A 6,000-nucleotide genomic window follows, 5' to 3' on the forward strand; every position below is an offset into this window, starting at 1 on the left:
GGGTTCATGCACACGGCTGGAGGCTATGAGTGTGTACTGCACCTTAGTACAGAGCTGTGCAGGCTCTACCAGACTCCGCATTCTCTAAAAGCAATGCTGAGAATACTTCCATACATACGTATTAGGATAGAACATGTCACTTTTTTTCTGCCAAATCTGACAGAGAGGAAACTCTATACTCCTTTGATCCTAAAAATGAAAGAGCCGCACTAGTGTTATAGTGCTGCATCCCCTTCATAGTTTTTCCCTGCACAGTGTCACTAGACTGGATGGGATTAGGTGTGTATGGACAGAGATTGGATGGGGTTAGAAATATGTCTTAGGCCTGATTTACACGAGCGTGTGCGTATTGCGCGCGCAAAAAACGCTGCGTTTTGCGCGCGCAAAAGGCATTTGACAGCTCCGTGTGTCATCCGTGTATGATGCGCGGCTGCGTGATTTTCGCGCAGCCGCCATCATAGAGATGAGGCTAGTCGACGCCCGTCACTGTCCAAGGTGCTGAAAGAGCTAACTGATCGGCAGTAAGGGTATGTTCACACGTAGTCAACAAAAACGTCTGAAAATCCAGAGCTGTTTTCAAGGGAAAACAGACCCTGCTTTTCAGACGTTTTTTTACCAACTCGCATTTTTCGCAGCGTTTTTCGTGCCGTTTTCGCAGCGTTTTTTACGTCCGTTTTTGGAGCTGTTTTCATTGGAGTCTATGAGAAAACAGCTCCAAAAACGTCCAAAGAAGTGTCCTGCACTTCTTTTGACGAGGCTGTATTTTTACGCGTCGTCGTTTGACAGCTGTCAAACGACGACGCGTAAATAACAGGTCGTCTGCACAGTACGTCGGCAAACCCATTCAAATGAATGGGCAGATGTTTGCCGACGTATTGGAGCCGTATTTTCAGACGTAAAACGAGGCATAATACGCCTCGTATACGTCTGAAATTTGGCCGTGTGAACATACCCTCACTCTTCCAGCACCCTCGACAGTGAGTTCCGAGCACAATATACACCAACCTGTGAATCAAAAAAAGACGTTCATACTTACCATGAACTTCCTGCTTCCTCCAGTCCGGTTGCCTTGGTGACGCGTCCCTCTCTTGTCATCCGGCCCCACCTCCCAGGATGACGCGGCAGTCCATGAGACCGCTGCAGCTTGTGATTGGCTGCAGGCTGTGCTTGGCCTGTGATTGGCTGCAGCTGTCACTTGGACTGAATTGTCATCCCGGGAGGTCGGACTGGAGGAAGGAGCCGGGAGTTATCGGTAAGTCAGAACCTCTTGTTTTTTTTTACATGTATATGTATATTGTGATCGGAAGTCACTGTCCATGGTGCTGAACCGGTTTAACTCTTTCAGCACCGTGGACAGTGACTGTCCCCTGCCGTCGCGTACCCGAACATTTTTTGCCGGGTTCGGTCAAAACGAGTTCGGCCGAACCCGGTGAAATTCGGTGCGCTCATCTCTAATTTGACACTCCGTTTGGATGTTTGTAAACAGAAAAGCATGTGGTGCTTTTCTGTTTACATTCATCCTTTTGACAGCTCTTGCGCGAATCACGCAAATCGCACGGAAGTGCTTCCGTGCGGCATGCGTGGTTTTCACGCACCCATTGACTTCAATGGGTGCGTGATGCGCGAAAAACGCACGATTATAGAACATGTCGTGAGTTTTACGCAACGCACTCGCGCTGCGCAAAATTCACGCATCGTCTACACTGCCCCATAGACTAATATAGGTGCGTACGACACGCGTGAAAAGCACGCGCGTATATTACGCTCGTGTAAATGAGGCCTTAAAGTAGAAAATTTGCTGCGGTCTGCACAGCATGCCAAAGGCGTTGTCCATTTTTCCATTCATCAAAAGTATGGTTACAATATTGATAACTAAGCTGGCAGTTATTACATCGAGAACCACAGGTGGCTCTTTTGTTCTACTATTTCTTGCATTTACCATATTTTACCACTATTAGACGTAATTTTTGTCCTTAAAACTGTGCTGTAATCTTCTAGTGCGTCTAATAGTCCGAATGCAGGCAGCTGCCAGTGTATGAAGAAGCAGGAGACTGAGCTCTTTGATTCAAAGGTCCTTGCAGTGCAGTGTTATGGAAGTAGCATGTCCTGTGCTGTGTGTACAGAATCTCTGTTATCTGCTCACTGAACAGTCACATATTACACACAGACTTCTGTCAAATCTGACTGTCCTGTGAGGAAATAACACAGACATTTGTATACACAGCACAGTAAATCTGTGCAGGTACTGATCTGCAAGGACCTTCTAGACACGCCCCCTCCTATGGAGCAGCAAGAAGAGCAGATTTATCACCATTAATTCCTGCTTCTCCACACCTCTGTGGCTGGTATTGTATTGGGGCCCTATGGCTAGCGTAGGGGTACTGTGGCTGGCATTGTACTGAGGAACTGTGTTGTGCTATTTCATTGGAGCACTGTGTCTGGAATTGTGGTGGGGCATTGCGGTACTATATGTATACCATATCGCTTCAATATTACCCAGAGGAAATGTACAGTGAAAATAAAACCCTTTTTCTCCTCTATGCCTTAAATTATGGGTGTGTCTTATGGTCCAGTGCATCCTATAGCATACCTCCAAACTTTCAAGTATCACAAAGGGGGACAACCGATGTACTGCAATTTTTTTTATTTTAAGCCACGCCTCTGATCCCACCCAATCCCCGCCCATACACACCCGATTCAGCCCACACAGTATCATGCTCCCACAGTGTCTCCCACACAGTATAAAGTCAAATAGCTGCCACCATACAGTATAATGCCCCCATAGTTGCACTCAGACAGTATAAAGCCAACACAGATGCCCTCATACAGTATAATGCCCACAAAGACTTTCACATGCAGTAAAATGCCCACACAGATGCCCCCATACAGTATAATCCCCACACAGATGCCCCCATGTAGTATAATGCCCAAACAAATTCCCCCATACAGCATAATGCCCCATAGCTACCACATGCAGCATAATGCCCCCATAGATGCCCCATACAGTATAATGTCCCCATACAGAATAATGCCCACACAGATACCCCCATACAGTATAATGCTCCCATAGCTGCCCCATACAGTATAATGCCCCCTAACTGCCCTTATACAGTATAATGCCCTCAAAACTGCCTCTAGCGCCAGTGCCCACATATAAAGTGCCAGTGCCCATGTAGATAGTGCCCCTATATAGTGCCACAGTTTCCATGTTGATAGTGCCATTGGGACTTCCTCTAGGAGCGGAATCCCCAGCCAGAGCATAGGTTCAGGGATTCCGCTCCTAGAAGGAAGCCCTGGTGTCAGTGTCCATATATGGACAGTGATGTCAGTGGTTACTCCTTGAGCAGAATCCTCGTTGCCAACTCTGGCCAGGGATTCCACTCCAGGAGGAGCCCCTGATATCAATGTCCATATATGGACAGTGACCTCAGGGGTTTCCCCTAGTAGCACAATCCCTGGCCAGATCATCGGCAACGGAGATTCCTCTCAATCAGTAGCCACTGACATCACTGTCCATACATGGACAGTGATGTGAAGGGCTTCCCCAAACCCAGAGTAGGGCTATGCCCGGGGAGTCCTCGGCGCGCGGAGCAGCTTCCCTCTGCTCCTCCACTCTGAACTAATTCTGAAGCAGGGAGTTGGTGGTTCCCTGCTTCAGAATTGGGTTCAACTGTATCTGTGTCCTGAGGACACAGATACAGTTGACAGCGGGACATACCCCTGGCCGCCCGGGACAGCGGGACACCGCCTAGAATTCAGGATTGTCTCGCTAATCCGGGGCGGTTGGGAGGTATGCGTATAGTCCTAAAAATATGGTAATCATAGTAAAGCACATCTAGCGATCTGAGTGCTTTGCAAAGTTTGCAAATCCAACTGAGCCCATGAAGCCTTGAAACACCTAAGTTGGAGGTATCTAAACTATGGTGTAATAAGTGGAAGATTTTGAGGCAAAGTGATGTTCTCATTCCAGACAGAGCTATCCTACTATGATAAAGAACGTTTTATTTTTATATTACAGGTACTATGATTTCATTATATACAGCAGCATGTGACCCATTGCCGGTTAGGTGAAAAATGATATTCCTATGATAGGACCAATCCATGACACTAATTTATACATTAGTACACGTATGCAGGATAAGAATCTTTGAGTCAATTTCTGCTATTACAAGTTACAATTTAAATGAAAAACAAAAACAAACAATGAAAGATTACAGATCAGTGCTAATAAATAGCAAGAATGTACAACTTTGGCTTGGTTCATGCTGGCTTCTATTTTTATAGAATCCAGGATGGACATAATACATTTCTTATGATCTGTTATGATCTTTCTTGATCAGTTATAATCCGTTCACCCCCCCCCCCATTGATTGTTTCAGTTCTCTTTTACAGTGTAGCATAGTGCAGCATGACCAAAAAGCAACAAACCCTATGGAAGGAACTAAGGTTGTGTGCACATTAGCATCATGGCTTCTGTTCTTAACAGAGCCATGACAGCAATGCCGGATCCGTCTTAAAACAAAACTTTTACTGTCCTTTTGCTGGGGAGCACGTGTACACAACACTTTATACACCTTTTATTAAATAGTATTCACTAGTCCTTAAAAATATCTTTGAGTATCTTTGAGTCCCTCCTGGGACAAGTAAAATATCCACAGAAATATTTTTCCCAGATATATAAACTGTTAATTGCTAGAAATGTCCCTGCTAAAAGATCATATATCGCGTTCTGGTAAAAGGATCTTTCCATCACTTTATCCAAAAAGGATACAAACACTCTTTACAGAAATTCTCATGGTCCATCCCAGTGTATCAAAATACAAGAAAACTCTTACAAGTTCATGTCTAGGTTGTATACCACACCGGATAGAACATATCTTTGGTACCCCTCCATTCCAGACACATGCTGGAGATGTTTGAGGGAAACCGGTTCCTACATACATATTTGGTGGTCATGCGCTAATCTTCAATGTTATTGGATACCTGTACTGGATCATATAGCGAAAATTTGTGGCATCTCAAACCAAATACCCCCGGTATTTACCATTGGCAAAATTAAACAAATCCACAAATCTTCCAGTTAAACACCTCTTATCGGGGGCTAAACTCCTCATCCCCCCAAATTGGAGATCGACTCCATCCTCGATCGATTCCCATGCTCTCTCAATGGATAAACAAAGTCGAGCAAATTTACTATATAGAAGAAACAGTGGCACTCTCTAACCGCTCATACACTAAATTTTCAGGGATTTGGAAACCCTGGACAACTTTCCGTACCTCTGCCCGGTTTTTGGAGGTAGCCTTGGTCACACACTAGACATCCTGTATATACCGCATTGTAGGAATTGTTAGTTCTCGAATAGTCGTTTAATTGTAACGAACGCTTTCATATCTCAGATAAATTTATCTTATAAATCTCTCAATCCTCTTTCCCCCTCCTCCTCTCTCTCACACCCTTTCCCCCTTCCCTATCCCCTTCTTCTGTCCTCTTGTAGTGTGTATTTACATTGCATCACTCTAATTTTTGTTCTAATTTTTGCATCTTAACCTGATCGTTGAGTCATTGCTGCATATGCAACGTAAGGGTATGTGCACACACACTAATTACGTCCGTAATTGACGGACGTATTTCGGCCGCAAGTCCCGGACCGAACATAGTGCAGGGAGCCGGGCTCCAAGCATCATACTTATGTACGATGCTAGGAGTCCCTGCCTCGCTGCAGGACAACTGTCCCGTACTGTAATCATGTTTTCAGTACGGGACAGTAGTTCCACGGAGAGGCAGGGACTCCTAGCATCGTATATAACTATGATGCTAGGAGCCCGGCTCCCTGCACTGAGTTCGGTCCACTACTTGCGGCCGAAATACGTCCGTCAATTACGGACGTAATTAGTGTGTGTGCACATACCCTAAGGCATCATTTACACGAGCATAATATACGCGCGTGCGACGCGCGTGCTTTTCACGCGTGTCGTACGCACCTATATTAGGCTATGGGG

Source organism: Rhinoderma darwinii, chromosome 2, assembly GCF_050947455.1.
Source record: "Rhinoderma darwinii isolate aRhiDar2 chromosome 2, aRhiDar2.hap1, whole genome shotgun sequence".
Taxonomy (NCBI): Eukaryota; Metazoa; Chordata; class Amphibia; order Anura; family Rhinodermatidae; genus Rhinoderma; species Rhinoderma darwinii.